The 20,665-nt window shown below is 31.5% G+C and overlaps 1 pseudogene; it reads right to left on the bottom strand.

Annotated features, from left to right (window-relative positions):
* Window positions 1–17,745: 17,745 nt before the first annotated feature.
* LOC118034972 (pentatricopeptide repeat-containing protein At1g09410, mitochondrial-like) lies at window positions 17,746–20,665 on the bottom strand (annotated as a pseudogene).

Consider the following 20,665-nt stretch of genomic DNA (forward strand, 5'->3'; position numbering starts at 1 on the left):
TCCACCAAAATGACAACATGTCATGGTGCTTGCATCACCTTTATTCGGTATGCTACACAGCATCACGGGCAGCAGCCAGTGACCTTATTTGCCATTATTCTTTTCCATCCATAGTATCCACTCCATGATCTCCATCTACAGCCAATCTTTCCTGAAGAGAAGCGAGGACTCACTATGGTTTTTATCTGTTTCTGCAAGAATCAAATCAAAATTTTATTACGCTTATTGGTGGGGTAATTTTTAAATCAGCTTTTGTACATTGAAACTAAAGTATGCACCAATCAAGTCTCAAACAATTATTTATATATGGAGGGATGCTTTCACAATATTCAAATAAAAAATGAAAAGCCAAGCCCATTTCTGTAAAAGACTTCTTGTGATACCTGCACTACGTATGGTGACTCTCTACAAAGAGTCAACTAACACGGTTTCTAAAGTGGTCACAGTGCAAGTCTAGTATGTGGTTTGGTTTAACCCATCAAACTACAATAACCCATACTACAATAAGAGATACTCTATGGTCTACTGCTTATGCTTCTCTCTTTGATATTTGTTTTAATTTGTTGGGGGAAATAGCTAGCAAGCTTGGCATGGAGAGGGAAGCAAAGAAGAGGAAGACGGAGTTTATTGAAGAAGAAAAAAAGGGAAAGGAAGATGATGATGATGAAGAAGAAGAAGAAGAAGAAGAAGAAGATGGAGAAGTTCTTCGCTTTGGTGAGAAGTACAAAACAAATGCATGATCAAATAAGAAGAAACTCAAATATCAGAATATTTAAAGAGAAAGAGGAGATCAGGAAAGTTGGAGAAGAGAAGGTTAGTACTGTGGCTTGGAATCCATCATTTCTGCCAGAAGATTTCTTGGAGGATGGCAAGGATAGTCAGGCAGCAGCTGGTCCTTCCAAGAGAAAGGAAGAAGAGAAAAAGGACGAGGGAGAAGAAGGCACTGACTTGGATCTAAAGCTTTCTTTGTAGAGGGTAGCTGCCTCCCTCCGACAGCCCCTCAACTCCCTTTTCTCTTCTTCCATGTTGAGAAGCTGTTACGATGAAAGGTCGACCACTACAATAAGTAACAGCAATACTGGCCAGCATTTCCATGATGTGCTGAGTTTGTCCAAAACATATTATGTATCCTGACGTCTCTCTGGCTTGTTTGGGTCTATATATGAGGTAATTAAGATTTTTTTTTTTTTTAAGTTGATGTTCTTACACAAGTGATGGGATAACCTCAGTGTTTGAAGCGGACACACCAAAGTCATGTAAATACTTGTTCGACGTCGAGAACTCATGCTGTATTTTTTAAATAGGTTTGAGACAGTTTAGGAGAATACACCTTCTTTCTCCAACAAGAACAAGAACAAGAACAAGAAAGAACCTAGTTTCCAGAACACGGTCAACTTTTAATCGAACTAGGTAATTTTACAAGAACAGCAAGGCCTAGTTTCAGACATAGTTAAGTTTTGGATTCTTTTGACTAGTTAATCGAACTTTATTCTCTATGAATTTGGTCCTAAAAATTATGTTGTCGTTATCCTATCTTTTCTTTTTCTTTTTGGATTGCATGTAATAACGGGTCCGAAGTGTCGGAGATTATTTTGGAGTTAAAATGACATGGTAATTTTACAAAAAGATTTTTTTTAGTTATGCTGAAAAAATTAAAAGAACAACGCACTAAAATTAACTTTGGCAATAAGTAACAGCCTTCTTTCCATGTTCATTGTGAGCGTAAAACTACACTTTCATCTCTAAATTTTTAATTTATTTATACTTGATCCTTTTTTGTTTAGGATTTTTTATTTTGGTTACTAACTTTATTATTTTTTATATTTTAGTCCCTTGATCTTGAGAAAGGAGAGATTAAGTCATAAAAATATTAAGAAGAGAGAAAGCTCTTCTGATGATCAATAACTTCAATTTTGATGTTTATGAATTGTGTTTTAAGAGATGAATTCAATTGAGGTTTCTTCCTTAAATGATACCTTAAAAAGTAGATTAATGTTCGAGAATTTTTTTTATTTGATTTTGAATTTTTAAATTGATTAAAAAGTGTTATTTTGTTAGAAATATGGTTTTAGAGGTTCATGATATATATTATGTTTTTAAGTAAAAAAAATAGTTAAAATTTAAATTTTTAGAGTCAGAAGAATTTAGATAATGATTTTTCGGTCACCAGAGCCATTTTTAGTGACCTTAAAAGATTGCAGACATATAATGCATCATTTGACTAAGTGAACAATGTGTCGTTTGTTCACTTTAGGAGAAAAAACAAGACAAGCAAAACTAGGCGCACTTGGTTTTAAATGCGGGCCACTATGTAGGCTCATATTTTTAACCTATGCGAGCTTGATCCTTTAATTTTTTTTTTTTTTAATTTTTAATCAGATCTTGTTTAAATAAATTTATTAAAATAATGTTTAAATAATTATCCAATTATACCATTGTTTCAAATAATATAAGTGCTTTTCATGAAAATATTAACAATTACTATCTGAATAAATTATTTATGAACATTAAATATTCAATACTGATGAAATATGTATTTTTTATTGTAAATTATTAGATAATTATTAGATAATTTTATTATTTTTAATATATTTATGTCAAAATTATCAATTCATTATTTTTTATATTAAATTTTTTTTTTAAGATTGCTATAAGTTTATTAAAAAACATTGCAAAAAACAAAAAAAGGAGAGAAAGCAAGGAAATGGATTTTTGATTAAAGAGATAACTTATTTATTATTATTTAATAATAATTTTTATATATATATATATTTAAATTACTTTTAGTTTTTATGCAAGAAATAACATAGCCAAAAAAATGCATTAAGAATTTATACTAAAAAATAAAAAAAATTTCCATAAAATTTTAAATTATTATTTTTTAATGAAAATCTATTTTATTGCCATATTATTAAATAAAACAAATTCAAAAAGCACCCTGCGACATCATATCTAATATTTTCATATATATTTTTCACCTTTCTACTTTGTTTTTTTAAAAAAATTTATTAATTCATATAATTTCAATCTATTTTATTGAATGCTTTCACAATATATATTCTTCTTGTTTTTTATTAAAAATTAACTTAGAATCCTACCATGTAACATTGTGCTGGTAATTAGCGATTAAAAAAACAAAAATACAAATAGGATGTGGGATTTGAACCCTTTACCTCTTTTCACACACCGTTACTAATTGACCATGAATAAACTTATGATATAATATAAAATTTATACAATTTTTTTTTATAAATAATACAGGAAGAAAATAAGAAGATATATCACTGAAAAAAATATACCAGAATGCTCAGGAGATTGCTGAAGATTAGTTGAAGAAGACCAAAATATACAAGATTGGAAAATTTAACAGTGTATTCTCGATTTATGAAGGCGTTATTGGCAAATAAAAAATCAATTTAAGAAGGGAAAATCAAAATTGAATGTTAGAGGAATTGGATTGGAATTTTTCAAGGTTTAATTGAATTTATTAAAAGCTTAATTGTAAAAAAAATTAATTTTTAAAGTTAATCTAGACTTTAATTGACAGAAATTAAGTTTAGGGGTTGAATTGTAATTTTAAAGAGTTAATTTGATAAAATTAGAGCTTAATTGCATAAATATTGAAGCTTAATGGCAATTAAAGACTTGATCGAAGAAATAAAAAACCAAACTGAAAAAGATGCAAAATATAGGAGTTGAAATGGACCTTATCAAGGGTCAAATTAAAAAAATTAAAAGTTTATTGGTCAGTTAAAAGTAATACATAAATTCAGAAGAGGGTTGAAATGCACAAATTAAGAACTAAGAAGTTAAAGGAAAATAGCAGTTAACTTTGGAGCTGACAATTGAGTTTGATAAAAATAAAATTGCATGAAATTAAAAGTCTTGAGGCAATTATAAGTAAAAACAATTGGAAAAATAATGACTCAATTGAATTTTGCCACATTCTAAATTAATAATCCTAAATGACATGTCATTTAAATTTAATGAAGTGAAGGTGAATGACACATCATTTGCCAGTTTACACCTCTATGTTGATAATTTTAACTGATTGAGTTGGCAAATTCAAACACATTAATGTGGAGTTACAAATCTTTAAATTGAGTAAGGTTGGATTCAAATGAAAGGTATTCCCCCCCACTACCAGGTTTAGGTGGTTTCAGACGACAATAACGTTAGAATTGATCCAACGAAACCTTAAAATTAAGCAACTTAATCAGCTCCAACAATAAAACTGTCATGCAAAAAATGATTTGATTTTTGTATGTTCACACATAAAGGCTCCTCAATAGGTTCTTATCAAGGGTTCACAACACTCCTCTCAAGATCAAGAGATTATAAATGGATTTAAGACCTTCCAAAACCCTAAAAACCCTACAAATACCCCTTTAAGATTAAGAAAAGGGGTTGAAAAAAAGAAAAAAAAAAGAGAAAAAGATAAGAATAGATAAGAAAAAGAAAAGAAATATCAATAAGAAATATAAAGATAAAGGTACAAAAGTCTAAACAAAAGTTTTTTTAAGTTTTGTAAGTTTGCAAGAGACAAAAGTTTTCAAAGAAAAGCTAAGAGAGAGTAGTTGTTCGAGGTATATGTTGCAGCCTAAAAACAGGTCTTTCATGGCCTTTTTTTTGTTTATATTTAAAGTTACATTCATATAAAAAAAAGTTTGAAATGTTTAACTAATGGTGTTACATTCACCTTTTTGTTGTTGTGATTTCTATTTTAAGAAGTTATTTTAAAGTTATTTTATATTTTTTATGTATTAAAGTTGATTTTTATGTTCTTTATATATATATAAATGTTATTTTAGCTTTGGTTTAGCCTAAGCTATGCATGTTAAAGTAAGGGTATTTATCCTTAGCTTGTTAAGTTTGTTCAGGCATAAAATGGGTATAAAAAACCAATTTTGAATATATGTTACATAAACATGTAGGTTGTTTGAGATTACTAGGTTTTGGATTTGGTATTTTATGCTTGTTTTTTTAGATTTTGATGTTTTTTTTTTTTTGTTAACTTTAGATTCAAACATGTTTATGTATGATATTGTGACTTGTTGGGACAAAAAAACATGCTTTAGAGGCCAAAAATACCCATTTCTAGGCTTGACAATGGCTACCTTATGGTTGGGTTTCTTGTTGGGTTCTAGGCAATGTTTTTCATGTTACTGGGAAAAATATTGTCTTAGACCCTTCATTTGGACCTATTTTGATCCATTTATTTCCAGAGAATCCTTCCTTATGCATTATTAATCAATAATCTAGTGTTTATTTGCATCAATAATACATTTATAATGATTTTTAATCCTAAAATTTTGATTTAGAACTAAAACTCATTTTGATCAAATTGTGATAATTTAATAATAATTGAAGTGAATGAACCTTTAATTCTTAATCCTTGAATGATTGACAACTTTTATGTCCTTTTGATTTCATGAAATTTGGTCTGGATTTGAGTTCGTATTGTTGGGTTTGTTTCGAGTGTTCTTGGTGTTATTCATTTTTTTTTAATTTTTTTTTTTGTGTTTCATCCATTTTGTTAAAAAAAGTTTGAAGTTTTAAGTTTTTCTGGTGTTTAATTTGTTTTTTTCTTTAGTTTTATTTTTGGTTTTTTTTAGATCAAACTATAATTTTTTATTTTGTTTATAGGCGAATAAAAATTTCACATCAACCCAATCGGGTTAGGTAAAAAGATATTTGTTTTCTTGCTTATGACTAAAAATCCTAAAGTTATTTAAGTATTTTTTTAAAATATCTAAAATACTTTGACATGTTTATTTTTATAAAATATTGGTTGGATTATATAATAAGTTTGTAAAATTCTAAAGGATTTTGGTTTATATTTTATATATAAGATATGTTTTTACATGTTAAATATATTTGACCATGAATAAACTTGCTATATAATATTAAAATTAATATATTTATACATGTTAAATATTTATCTATAATTCATCTATTAAATCAACCCGCTAACTCCTGATTTCACAACCTTTGACCTGAGAACGTGGCTGAATTAGGGCCATTCTGCCAAATTATTGTTAATATGGCTGGTATTGACTGGAGTTAACGGTAGGCTGTAACTCTTTGGGCAGTATCATTAAATTTTTATTTACTTATTTATATGTAATGTTTAGAACAGTTTACACAAATCTTAATTAATCATTATAAATTATAAAGTTAATAAATAGATAAATTTTTAATAATCATTAATAACAATAATTATAGGGCTTGGATATAAAACCATAATAATAAATTATTTGATTCAAGTTTTTTTTACTGTACGACCTACTTGATAGTTGCATGGAAATCTGGAAGCACGTTGTGGAAGGCAAATTGGGGTACAGGCTTTACAGCTTCTCAAACCTTTCAAAATAAATTTATTCCAGGCAAAGTAAAAGACTTTTCTTTGATAATCAACTAGGAGGAGGCTTTTACCTTGCCAAGCTGCACAGTTGCCTCTAATAATTTATGCCATTTGCTTAAAGCAACCTTTTTTTTTTTTTTTTTTTTTTTGCGGGGCAGCCTTGCATTCACCTCTAATAATTGATGCCATTTGCCAAAAGCAACTTTATTATTATTATTTTTATTTTTTTTGTGTGCTGGGGCAGCCAGGATGTGCTCAATGTTCCGTAGATACTTGTCTCTTCACAAGATTATCTGCTCGAAAAATCATGATTCTCATTCATTAGCATTTCCGAAGATAAAATGTTTTGAGGATCGAAGAACTTGGCCACTAACAGGTACAGTTTCAGATATCATAGAGCTCAACAGATACAACAAAGACAGTTATCAAAGTCGACAGAAAATTTTACAAGGAAAAAGATTCTTGACTGATGTCATCCTAGGACGTATATGATCAACCACTAGTTAAGAGCAACTTTGAAAGAAAGCATCCTAGTTGATTCACTTAGGTCACCTTCACTGGACCAAATTAAAAGCCATCACAACCTCCAGCAGGTCTATGTATGTCCCCACTAGAATGACATATTTTCTGTGATACGTGTACATTTCCATAATGTCCCCGAGAACATTTATTGTGAACGTGTCAAAGTAAGCATTGATCTGGCTACTAATGAGCTGATTCTGAGTGATGCACCTAATGAAGCTATTCTGGTAAAGATTAATAATAAGATTCCAGGACTTGGCTTGCAGTTGGATGCTCCTGAACTCAATTTGCTGTACAAGGACAAGTAAGCACTTTCATGTTACAAGACATGTTCTATTTAAATTCACATTTCCTAAAGTGAAGCCAATTCAGCACCCACCTTGTTCTATAATGCGGAGGTGCCTGATTCATCTGAGCATCTTCTTCTTGATTTCATTGATGGAGACAACCATCTCTTCATGAGGAGCGATGAGCTTGCTGCTGCATGGAATATTCTAACCCCAACTCTACAGGAGATAGACAAGAAAACGTACGACACCAGAACTCTGTGAACTGGGAGGTAGAGGTCCAATTGGACCATATTATCTTTATGCAAAATATCAGGTTCGGTGGGTTGGTAGACAACTGAAGCTTGTTGAAGGCTTCGAATCTGATGTTTGAGAACAACTACATGCATGATAGGCAGTATGAAATAGCCATTCCGTCTCCAGGACCACATGAAATAAATAACTGGATATATGTTTAGCGTGTAAAATTAATCTGATTTACTGAAATGTTCAACTAACATGTTCCCTGTTTGATTTTCTGTTACCACAGTCCAGATGCCTTAACTAGCAAACTAATGGCCTGATGAGGGTGATTGAAGCTTCTTATGGGAGCTTCAAATCACCATACAATCACGGAGAAAAGCTTTGGAGATCCCCATCAATTTCTTTTTCCTTACAATTTCCAAAGTAAGATTCAGGTCTATGTTCTTGACAAACAATGAACTTCAATCACACGCTTCTGTATCATACAATATCATGACATGCTCAACTGTCAGAACTTGAGCTGTGTTTCATACATTCACCATGGATACCATGCTGTTGTGCATCAGTAGCGCATTCTACTTTCCTGTCAATAAAGTTGAATGCCAGTGATCATGATGGAGCTCTGGATTTGCCAGCCTAGCTTGGCCCATAATAAAGATATTTCTGTGAACACAGATTATCTATTGATGGAACTTGATGTTTAAAATTTCAGCAAGAATAATGTTAATTCAGGTCCCACCTGATATCGAAGGTATCTTATTTGTGCATTAAGTTTGGTTTAAACTTGGCTAAATATTTATTACAGCTCCGGCTAGTTAGGTAGGTATTACTACATAAATCCAAAGCTCACCATCCATTGCCCATGTGAATACAAAGCTCAGTCATAGCGATCCAACTCCCCCATTTTGAATCTATTCATGTCTGACAATCTCCATCCACTACAATGTCTTCGTCTTACAAAAGCAGTTGGAAGCTGCTTATCAGGGAAGTTGTTGCTTTTACCCCACAACTCTGTGGTTGTTGAGCAGCTAACAGCAGGCAAGATAAACATTTTAACTACCGCTATGAATTATTGATGAATTATTTTTTATTGGTAATGTTCAATGATAACAGCGATGGATTTCTGTCGGCAATTTCCAATGTAATTTCTTACATGAAAAATTCGGTCTGTAATTAAAAATGGAATCTCCAACATAATAAAATAAAATAAAAAATAAAATAAATTTACATGAAAATTTCCGTCCGTAATTCCTGTCGGCAATCTCCAATACAATAATATTTTTTTTTAGTATTGCTTGTATATTTAAATGTTTTATAACCTTTTAATATAGAATTAAAATTTGATTTGTATATATGTAAGAGTTTGTTTGTAATTTGGGGAAATTTGAATTTGTTTGTAATTTGATGAAATTTATTTTGTAACTTATGTGTATTATAAATAACTATCATATTTTGTTATGTTAGAGATTTTGGGGAAATTAATTTTTTTATGGAATTGATAAAAATTAAATGATAATAATTTAGATTAATAAGTTTGAATTGAAGAAATGATAGATAATTAATTAGTTGGGTATCAATTAATTATTGTTAGTTGGATTTATTTAGTTAATATTTTGACATATCATTACATTTTTATACAAAATTAATAATTGGTTATTACATTGTGAATTCATTTTTAATTACCAAAGTTGAATTTTGAATTAATTGTTATATTATTTAGAAATATTGTCATCATTATTCTATATAGGTTTTCTAAGTAATTAATGATTGTTCTTAGATGTATCAAGATTCACACCAAAAATTGTATAGAGAACATTATTGTAAAGGGATGGAGGGTTTTATTAATTTCAGTTATTACATGAGTGTTTACCATTAAGTTAGATTATATTGTGAGTAAGGCCGGTTATGATAATATAATTGAATGAGTAAAAAGCATTTTACCTTAAGAAAATGGACTCAAAAGAGAACTTTTATATTGTAAAATCCATGATGAAATTCTTTAGCATATGATACCAAAAAATTGATATGTACCAAATTTCTACATGTTGTACTATGGTAAAGATATAAATTTAACAGAGTGCAAAATTTGTGGTCATACTCTATATAAACCTAATATGAGTAGAGGAAAGACACTTGTTGCATATAAAAATATGAGACACTTCCCAATCACTCCTAGGCTACAAAAGTTATTTATGTCTTTGAATACATCTAAGCATATGACATTGTATCATTCACATGATGTAAATGATGGAGTGATGTTGCACCCTTCAATTATAAAGCTTGTAAATAGTTTAACAGGGTGCATTTTTAGTTTTCAATGAAACCACGAAACATGTATCTTGATTTGTGTACAAATATATTTAATCCATTTGGATCATTTGTTGAACCATATTTTGTTGGTCAATCGTACTAACAATTTATCACTTGCTCCCGAAGATATACATGAGGCCAAAATCCATGTTCTTATCTTCAATCATACTTGATCTTACAGTCTAGTTGGGAATATATATACTTGTCTTCAACCATTGATTGATGAGTTTAAATAGTTATTGTTATTTAAAGCTTTGATGTATGATGTCGTAAGGAAACATAATTATCAAATGAAGATAGTTTTGAAGTGGACTATAAATAATTTTCCTGCGTATGAGATGGTTTCAGGATGGAGCACATATGAAAAATCAGAATGTCTATATTGTATGAAAAACAATAAAATCTTACCTTAATGAATGATGTTAAAACTTCTTTTTTTATTGCCACTGAAGGTTCTTGTCAAGTTATTATTGATACAAAAAAAAAAAAAAGACTTCCTAAAAGGTAAAGTTGAAAGGGATGTTGCATCTTTGGTACTGTTGGGTGAAGAATTGTATAATGTAGTCTTATAATATGATAACATTGTATTTGGTTTTTAATTTGATTAATAAAAGTTTCATGGTTTTGATTTGATTCATAATTAAGTAAAGCGGAGTATTTTTTAGGAATTTTTTTATTGAAAGACTAATGTCGATCTATTATAATTTGCATATCATGCATATTTAGAAGAATGTATTTAAAAATATTTTTAACACAATAATGGACGTCAAAGGATAAAAAAAAAGATAATATCAAAGTTAGAATGAATATAATTTTGTTTTGTGACTGTCAAAATATAAAGTTGCTTAATGATGAGATATGTGTGGCAAAGTTTAAAGCCATCTTTTTTTAAATAAAAAAAATTATAATTTATTATCTATAAATGACGTCAGAGTTTGTGATTTTGATAAACTAAAATTTTTTCAATTACTTATAGAGATACTAACTATTTTAAACTCTTATATCAGTGGGCCTGTTATTGATATGGTGACTTGGTTAATGATAGAAGGACTCACCGATAAAATATGCTAATTTTCAATAAATAATTACAGAGAATTATTAAATATTTTGATATAGATTGATAGAATCACTGATAGAAAATAGAACATGGTTGTCGATTATTCTATTGGGTATTCATTGAAAGGACGTGATACATTATCTATGAGTTACCTATCAGAAGTCCGTCGAAAATATTTTTTGATTAATATACTGACAAAAATTGATCGTCGTATATGTTCATCACCGATAAAAATATTCCAATGACACTAGGTGACGAAATGGTTACTACAGTAAATCCATCGACTATATTTTAACTGGCAAATAAATAGCTGCTTTTACACCGACAGAATACTTGGCTCCGAGAGACTTTGAGCTTTGTTTCAGTTGAAACAGGAAACAAGTCCAAGCCCAACTTGTAAATATGCTACAAATTACATGTTATTATCAAGCCCTACGTGGAGAATGACAACCATAAATTGTAGTATGAGATCATCCATATGACATCACTGTGACAATAATAGATTAATTGCCGCTGTGATAGATTATTTATTGCTATGAACATAGAACAAGTAATGAAGGAAAACGAACGACGAAGACATTAGTTTTGTAAGGTGTTAATTAAATACAGAAAAGAAGAAGAGGTCAGGCAGGCCCCCCATAGGAAACTCCACCAAAATGACAAGATGTCACGGTGCTTGCATCACCTTTGTGCGGTATGCAACACAGCATCATGACGTTATTGCCATTATTCTATTCCATCGTGTAGTATCCACTCCAACCACAACCTATCTCTCCACAAGAAAACAGAGGACTCATTGTGTTTTTCACTTGCTTTTGCCAGAATTCAAATCTAAATTTTATTAGGCCTTGACGATGAGGTAATTTTTAAATCAGCTTCTGTACATTGAAACTAAAGTTTGCACCAATCAAGTCTTAAGCAATTGTTTATATATGGGTAGATGCTTTCAAATTCAAAACAAACATGAAAAGCCAAGCCCATTTCTGTAAAAGACTTCTTGTGATACAGGCATATAGTGCAAGTGCAGTGTGTGGTTTGGTTTAACCCATCAAGCATTATACAACAAGAGCCCTCTATCGTCTACTGCTTATGCTTCTCTCTTTGATATTTGTTTTTGTTGGAGGAAATAGCTAGCAAGCTTGGCATGGAGAGGGAAGCAAAGAAGAGGAAGACGGAGTATGTTGAAGGAGAAGAAAAGGGAAAGGAAGACGATGATGATGATGAAGAAGAGAAGATGGAGAAGTTCTTTGCTTTGCTGAGAAGTACAAAACAAATGCATGATCAAATAAGAAGAAACTCGAATATCAGAATATTTAAAGAGAAAGAGGAGATCAGGAAAGTTGGAGAAGAGAAGGTTAGTATTGTGGCTTGGAATCCATCATTTCTGCCAGAAGATTTCTTGGAGGATGGCAAGGATAGTCAGGCAGCAGCCGGTCCTTCCAAGAGAAAGGAAGCAGAGAAAAAGGACGATGGAGAAGAAGGCACTGCCTTGGACCTAAAGCTTTCTTTGTAGAGGGTAGTTGGCCTCCTCCGCCATCCCCCACCCCACCCCCACCACTCGCTTTTCTCTTCTTGCACGTTGAGAAGCTCTTACAATGAAAGCTAGGATCAATACAACATGTAAACACATTTCCATGTGATCGATGTGCTGAATTTATCGAAAACATATTTTGTTTCCTGTCTCTCTGGCTTGTTTGGATCTATGAGGTAAATAAGATTTTTTTTTTTTTTAAGGTTGATGTTCTTACACAAGTGAAGGGATGACCTCACTGGTTGAAGTGAAGACACCATGTCATGTAAAACTTGATCGACGAACTCATCTTGTGTATTTGAAACCGGTTTGAGACAGTTCAGAAGAATATCCTTTTTTTCCTCCAACGACAGCAACAAAGCCTAGTTTCAGACATAGTTATGACCCGATCAATTTCTACAAAAAAAAAAAAATTAATATTAATAAAAAAACTAAAACATATAAGTGTTTTTACTATATAAACATTGCTTATTCTCTTTCACTCCATTATCCATAGCGTTGTTCATTTACCGCATTTTCGTTCTATGTCTCTCGCATTTTAGATTCTTTTTTACTCGGTAATCTAGCTTAAATAGGTGCGTAAAACTATATTTCATCTTCAATTTTTAATTTATTTATATTTGGGTGTTTTTATTTTAAAATTTTTTATTTTCATCCTAAACTTCATTTTTTTTATTTTTCAATCCCTTGATCTCAAAAAAAAAAAATCACTAAAAAATCTGATGAAAAAGAAAGCTCTCAATGATTGACTTCTGACCACTAATGATTTTAATTTTTATATCTATGGATTATGCTTCAAGAGAAAAAAATTCATAAAGGTAGTTTTTAATTTCAAAGATATACTGAAAAAAAAATCAAATTCAAGAAGTTTTTTTTATTTGATTTTGAGTTTTTAAATCAATTAAAATATATTTTGTTGTTATAAGCTGAAGTTTTAAAAGTTTATAAGATTTTTTTTTTCATGATTTTAGTAGAAAAGATAGTTTAAATTTGATTTTTAAAATTTTAAAACTTACATTTTGATATTTTGATCGTCAGAGAAACCTCTGGTTATCCTAAAACATTACAAATATATAAAGTATCATTCATGTCTATATATATATATATATATATTATATATAAAAAGGCATGCGAACCCTAGGCACATAGGCCCATTCTTTCAACACATGCATGCTTAGACCTTCAAATTTATTAAAATAATGTTTAAATAATTATCCAATTATGTTAGTGCTTCTAAATAATTTAGTATTTTTATGATAATATTAACAAAATATTTTTTAAATAATTATATATTAACATTTCATATTCAACATGGATGAAATATCTATCTTCTATATTTTTTTTCTCGAAATTTATTATTTAAATATATTTGTGTCAAAATTATCTATTCATCTTTTTTTTAATCAAAACTTTCTTTTAAGATTATTATAAATTCTTAATCAAAAACAATACTATTGATAAAAACAACAAGAAGAAGAATTCATTAATAAGGGAAATGAGTTTTTTATTATAGAAATATCTTTTTTTATTCTTATTTCATATTGTTGCATTTTTTTATATTTATTTTAATTACTTTTAGTTTTTATGCAATAAATAACATAGCTAAAAGAGGAATATTTTTTGTTAAAAAATACATTAATAAAAAAAAAAATTTATACTAAGAAAATGCATTTTTTTTCTTATAGAATTTAAATTGTAAGTTCTTATAAAATCTATTTTTTATTGTTATAAAGTTAAATAAAAGTTTTTTAAAAACAAAACCCCACAACTCAAGATCAAATATTTCATATATTTTTATTTTTCAACCTTTTATTTTAATTTTTTAGTTAGGATTAACAACTCTTTTTAAGATTTATTAATTGATATAATTTTTAATATATTTTATTAAATACGTTCACAATGCTCTTGTATTCTTTATTATTATTATTATTTATTATTATAAATTGATTGACTTGGAATTCTACTTGTTGGCTAGTAAAAAAATACTAAAATAAGGGATTTGAACCCTTTACACTACCACAATCTTTAGATTTATTGATGGAATTTTTTGTCAGTATTTGCATTACCATTCTATTGATAATTAATTTACCAACGAAATCATTGATAAAAATATCCAATTGGTGAATCTTTTATCGATAATTTTTTATCCGTCGGTAAGTCTGTTGGTAATAAAAAAAATTATTATTACCGATGGATTTACGGACGGAAAAAGCGAGCAAAAACAATTACCCGCTTCATTCTGTCGGTAATTCCCTCGAAAAAATATTGTATGTAATTCCATCGGTAATTATTTAAAAATATTTTAAAAAAATCTATTTTAAAAAACTATAAAATAATTGAATTAATATTAATCAACACTCTATAATACTCAAAAATGCTTGGAAAAAAGAAGAAGAAAATCAACTCAAACAAATTTGCAACAAATAAATAACTTGAAAAAATAAATTCAACTAAAAAAATTCATATGAAAAAAATTTAAAAATCCTATAAATAAATCAACTAAAAATTGATCTAATATGAAAAAAAAAAATCCTACAACAACATTCATACAATTATTAAGAACAAAAAAATTAAAAATATAATAAAAAAAACAAATATAGTGAAAAAACATGAAAAAAGAAGAATTTTTTTTTTTACCTTAATATAGTTGCAAGTGAAACTAAGAAGAGGGAAAAAAATTTCGTAAAGTATACTAATTAACAAAAAAAACTGAGAAGAAAAAATAACAAAGGAGGAGAAGACTTACTTGAGCATGGAGGAGAAGAGGAGTTGAGGACAAAAAAGAAGAAAAGAAAGAAGAAGAAGAAGAAGAAGAAGAAAGGAGACGAGTCTGATATTGTGAAATTAGGGATTCTAGGCTTTTTATTGGGGCATTTTATTGATGGTTTTGCCGACAAATAATTAAATATTAATATGTTTAATTATTCCGTTAGTGATTTCGTTTGTAATATTTAATTTAAATTTTGAATTTAATAAAAAAATTTCAGAAACCGCCAAATATCATCGACGACTTTTCAATCCATCGATGATTTCGTCTGTAATATTTAATTTAATTTTTTTGTTTAAGCTAAGTTTTTTAGAAAATCGCCAAATAACACCGACGACTTTTCATTCTGTCAGTGATTTTGTCTGTAAAGAACAATAATTAATAGTGCTATTGGAAAGTGAATAGTTTCATAGCTCTCTGTAAAATACCAACAGAAGTTTTCGTCAGTGATTCTTTTTGTAATTGACATGATGAACAATGTTCACAGTTTACCAATGAATTTACTGACGGAATAAATTACATTAGTAATTCTGTTGATAAAAATAGCCCGTCACTATTTTTTTTTCTTTGTTTTTAATTTTTTTTTTCACTATAATTTCCTCGGTAAATACCAATAAAATATTTTCATCAGTAATTTACCAACAAAAATATTTTTTTGATATTTCTATTTGTATTGATTAATTTACCGTTTTTCTTTTCACACACACCATTACTAATCGACCATGAATAAACTTGCGATATAATATTAAAATTAATAAATTTATACATGTTAAATATTTTTCTGTAATTGATCTATTTAATCAACCCACAAACTCCTTGATTTCACAATTTTTGACCTGAGAACGTGGCTGAATTAGGGCCGTTCCGCCAAATTTGTGTCATATGGCTGTAACTCTTGTGGGCAGCATCATTGGAAATTTGGAAGAACGTTGTGGAAGGCAAATTGGGGTAAGGCTTTACAGCTTGTCAAACCTTTCAAAATAAATTTATTCCAGGCAAGGTAAAAAACTTTTCTTTAATGATCAACTAGGCCTCTAGGAGGAGGCTTTTACCTTGCCAAGCTGCACAGTTGCCTCTAATAATTTATGCCATTTGCTTAAAGCAAACCTTTTTTTTTTTTTTTTTGCGGGGCAGCCTTGCATTCACCTCTAATAATTGATGCCATTTGCCAAAAGCAACTTTATTATTATTTTTATTTTTTTGTGTGCTGGGGCAGCCAGGATGATGCTCAATGTTGCGTAGATACTTCTCTCATCACAAGATTATCTGCTTGAAAAATCATGATTCTCATTCATTAGCATCTCCGAAGATAAAATGTTTTGAGGATCGAAGTACTTGGCCACTAACAGTTACAGTTTCAGATATCATAGAGCTCAACAGATACAACAAAGACAGTTATCAAAGTTGACAGAAAATTGTACAAGGAAAAAGATTCTTGACTGATGTCATCCTAGGACGTATATGATCAACCACTAGTTAAGAGCAACTTTGAAAGAAAGCATCCTAGTTGATTCACTTCGGTCACCTTCACTGGACCAAATTAAAAGGCATCACAGCCTCCAGCAGGTCTCTGTATGTCCCCACTAGAATGACATATTTTCTGTGATTTTGTACCTGGGCTGTAAAAATACACACCTAAAGTCACCCTGCAGTAAGAAGGCAGTGACTGATCAACCGCTAATATATGGTATGTGTCATAGAAGTTTTGTGAAACAGCACTAACAAAGCAAATGGAGGAAGAAAGAAAAAACAAGCTGAGTACCTTTTCTGAAGAAGAAGAAAACGATGATGAGGACGAGAGAATTGAGAAGTTCTTCGCGATAATAAGAAGGCTTAGAGATGCTCGCATGTATTCGAGAACCTGTTTGCGAGAACAGGAGGCATGTAAGATAGCAAAGAAGGCAAAGAAAACCCACGCACCTGTATGGACTCCAAAGTTTCAACTGGAAGATTTTGCGGAGCCAGGGTTGGAATCCACTCGCATATCTCAGCCAAGTTCCTCAAAAAAGGAACGTGGAAAGGAGAAGAAAGAAGAACTAGATCTGAACCTTACCTTGTATTGACTGTGGAGGTCAAATACAGTGCATGGGATATGATATGCTTCAGAGTAGTATTTTCAAGATGCATGAAACATGTGATGCAGCAGAGTTAGAGCAGTAGTGTGTGTTGAATAAAAGGTTGCGTGTATGTTCAGTTGGGTCGGCTTTAATTTTGCAATTTTTTTTTTTTTGTAATATTGTTGTTTTTACATCGATGAATCTTTCATATTCAAGGTCATCAAGAATATTAAACGATGGATTAGGAGTTTATTTCCACTTTATAGTCATCATCTCAGATTACACTACTAATACACAATCAAGCATCCAGCATTGACATATTCTGTGAAATTATGTTCGCATGCAATGCATTTCTATTGTTCTGGCTCAAGAGCAAAAGTCCCTCAGTTATGCTATCGCAGTAAAAACTACTTCAAAGTTCAAAAAAAGGCATACAAAAGTCATACCAGATATATGAACTCTTGATTCCCTATAAAATTCAATCAACAATAGTTTGTATCCCAAGCACCAGAGATAAATTTTACTCCTGGCATCTCTGCAGAGGTGTCTGGAGATGTTGGTACAGGGGATAGTGGACATGTGAAGTACTTGAAGCTCGTTACTTGAATTGGTTGGAATAATAAACATTTTATATATAAAAAAAATACTTAAACCAAGTAAAACATGAAACCATTCTTAGTTAGAATGTTAATGTAAGAATTTAGCATGCTACAAAAGCTGGAAGTTTCTCCCTCAACAAGCCAGACTCCAGAACTAACTGTAGAACATCTGCTTTTCAATCCTTTGCGGTTGCTTGTCCGCACTCTATTTCTTGCAAACTTCCATTGATAAATTATTGATTTAGCTGATTGGAGGACAGTGCTTTATGTACTGAATACTGCAAATGTGAGGAAATAGGCACAGACATTCCATCGTTCCTCCACTGGCACAAAGCCTGGGGACGTGGAGATTGCTCTAAGGTTTGAAGGATGCAACAATGCATCAACATCCGTGACTTTGATAATTAAAGTGTAAAGCTTCTGAAATTGTTTTTCCTTCAATTTTTTCTGCTCTTCTGGAGAAAATGGTATGTATGACCACGTCTCTGGACTTATTATGGCTTTTATGAGCTCCAGTCAGGATGTTGCTGGTTTTTTCATCAGCATTCATATGAAATAGAGTTGACATTAGCATCTGAATTCATGATTGCACCATACCACATCTTTTGGCACCAAAATCTCCGGGGGGGTCTAAGAAATGTTGCCATCTTGATCTTGGCATCAAAAGCCACAGCCAAAGCTGCAACCGTCCAGTAATAAGGTGCTTGTAATTACCATTAGTCACTGCAAGAACACAAGCCATCCTTAAGTGATGGAATCTATTAGTATCCCTCAAAATCATCTCTCCCAGTAACTTGAGCTATTACTTTAATTGTTGAATGGCAATCCCCACAGACTCGAAGATTTTTCATCACTCGAATAGGCATCCCTTCTGGCACTTTCAGAAGTCCATATGCAACAGCCAATTTCTCACTGTGATCCCGTAAGCTGTGCACCTTGTCTTCTTCATCAACATCATGCATCACAAAGCTACCATCAGGACAATATCCAGCTTCCCTTAACAACGCACCTAATTTTCCCAACTTTTTCAATATCATTTCATGCTCAGGATGGCTTGGGCTACCTCCCCCACTGAATATGTGCACTTTCTTGTCCACTTCAATCCAACTACAACCAGGCGATTTTCTCAAATTCCTCGCCCTCGTTATTTTTCTCGATTCTACAACATCTTTCCACCTACTTTGGGACGCATAAAGGTTTGATAGAAGGATGGAAGGCCCAGCATTGTTAGTTCAAGCTGTAGAAGTTTCTTTGCTGCAATTTCTGCCAAATCCAAATTCTTATGGGTTCTGCATGCATCTAATAAAGCACCCCAAACAGTAGCATCTGCTTCCACAGGCATATTTTCAATCAAATTCATTGCCTCATTTAGCTTTCCTGCTCAGCCAAGTAGATCAACCATGCAAGCATAATGTTCAGTTTTTGGATCCACTTGATACTTTGATTTCATTGACTCAAAAATTTCAAGCCCTTCTTTAACCTTCCCAGTGTAACTACATGCTGACAGAACTCCAATAAAGGTAATTTCATCCGGTGCAATGCTTGAAGAGAACATGTCATGGAAAACTTCTAAAGCTTTCTCTCCAAAACCATGCTGCGCGTAACCAGCAATAATGGAATTCCACATGACAATATCCCTTGTAGAGAACCTATCAAACACCCTTTTTGCTGTCACAAGATCACCACACTTGATATACATTGTGATCAAAACTGAAGAGACGTATATGTCTATATCGAATTGTGATCTTACCAACTGTGAATGAACCTGTCTACCATGATCAAGACTTGCCAAGCTACCACAAACAGAAAGAACACTTATGACGGATGGGAAACTTGGCCTAACCCCTTCTGTTTGCATCAAACTAAATAAAGCAAGTACTTCCAATTCAAATCCTTTTCTCTCATAAATCTTAATCATTGTGCTCCATGTCCCGTCATCCTTCTCCCTCATTTGATCAAACACCAACCTCGCTTTCCCCACCTCCCCATCCAGCCCAAACCCCATAATCATCTCATTACAAGCAGCAACCGGTTTCACAGGCATTTCCTTAAAAAGTTCAGCAGCCTCATTAATCCTACCACTCCTCGTATACCCCGTCAACATCGCTGTCCATGTCACCTCATTTTTATCCGGCATCACTTCAAACAACTTCCTAGCCACGTCCACCTTACTATTCATTGCGTACCCACTGATCATAGAACTCCAAGCAGCCACATTCCCTTGAGGCATCTCATCAAAAATTTATCTTGCTTCAATCAACCTTCTGAACACAATCCATCAATCATTTTAGTGCTAGCAACAACATCCTTCACGGGCATCATATCAAAAAGTTGTCTAGCCTCATCGACAAGGCCATCTTCAATCAAACCATCTAACATCACAGTCCAAGAAATAACATTTCTTTCCGGCATTCTCCAAAACAACAATTCAGCCTCCTCTATCAATCCCTCTTGCACGTACCCTCTAATCATCGCTGTCCACGAAACCACATTCCTCTCAGGCATTTTGTCAAAAAAAATTCTCGCTTCAAAAATCATTCCATTATATATGAACGTAACCAGAAATCAATCCATTCCAAGAAATTGTATTTGTCTCAGGCATTTTATCAAAGAGTTTCCGGGCTTCACGCGGCCGTTTGTTTTGAAAGTAACCAGCCATAATTGCATTCCAAGAAGTAACTGTTTTGTCTTGCAAATCATCAAATATCTTTCGAGCTAGGCGTATTTGTCCAAGACGTGAAAAATGGGAAATTTGAGATACTGCAGCAAAGGTTGTAGAATAAGTTCTGTATGGAATCAAACGGGACAGCATTGAAGAGCAAGGAAGGGAAGTACCCAGATGGCAAAAATGGTTAAAGTTTCGATTTTGACGGTGCCCAGATGCCAAAAACAGTAAAAGCCGATAAATTTGATGATTAAAATTGACAA

The sequence above is a fragment of the Populus alba genome, chromosome 5 (genome assembly GCF_005239225.2).
Source record: "Populus alba chromosome 5, ASM523922v2, whole genome shotgun sequence".
NCBI classification, from domain to species: domain Eukaryota; kingdom Viridiplantae; phylum Streptophyta; class Magnoliopsida; order Malpighiales; family Salicaceae; genus Populus; species Populus alba.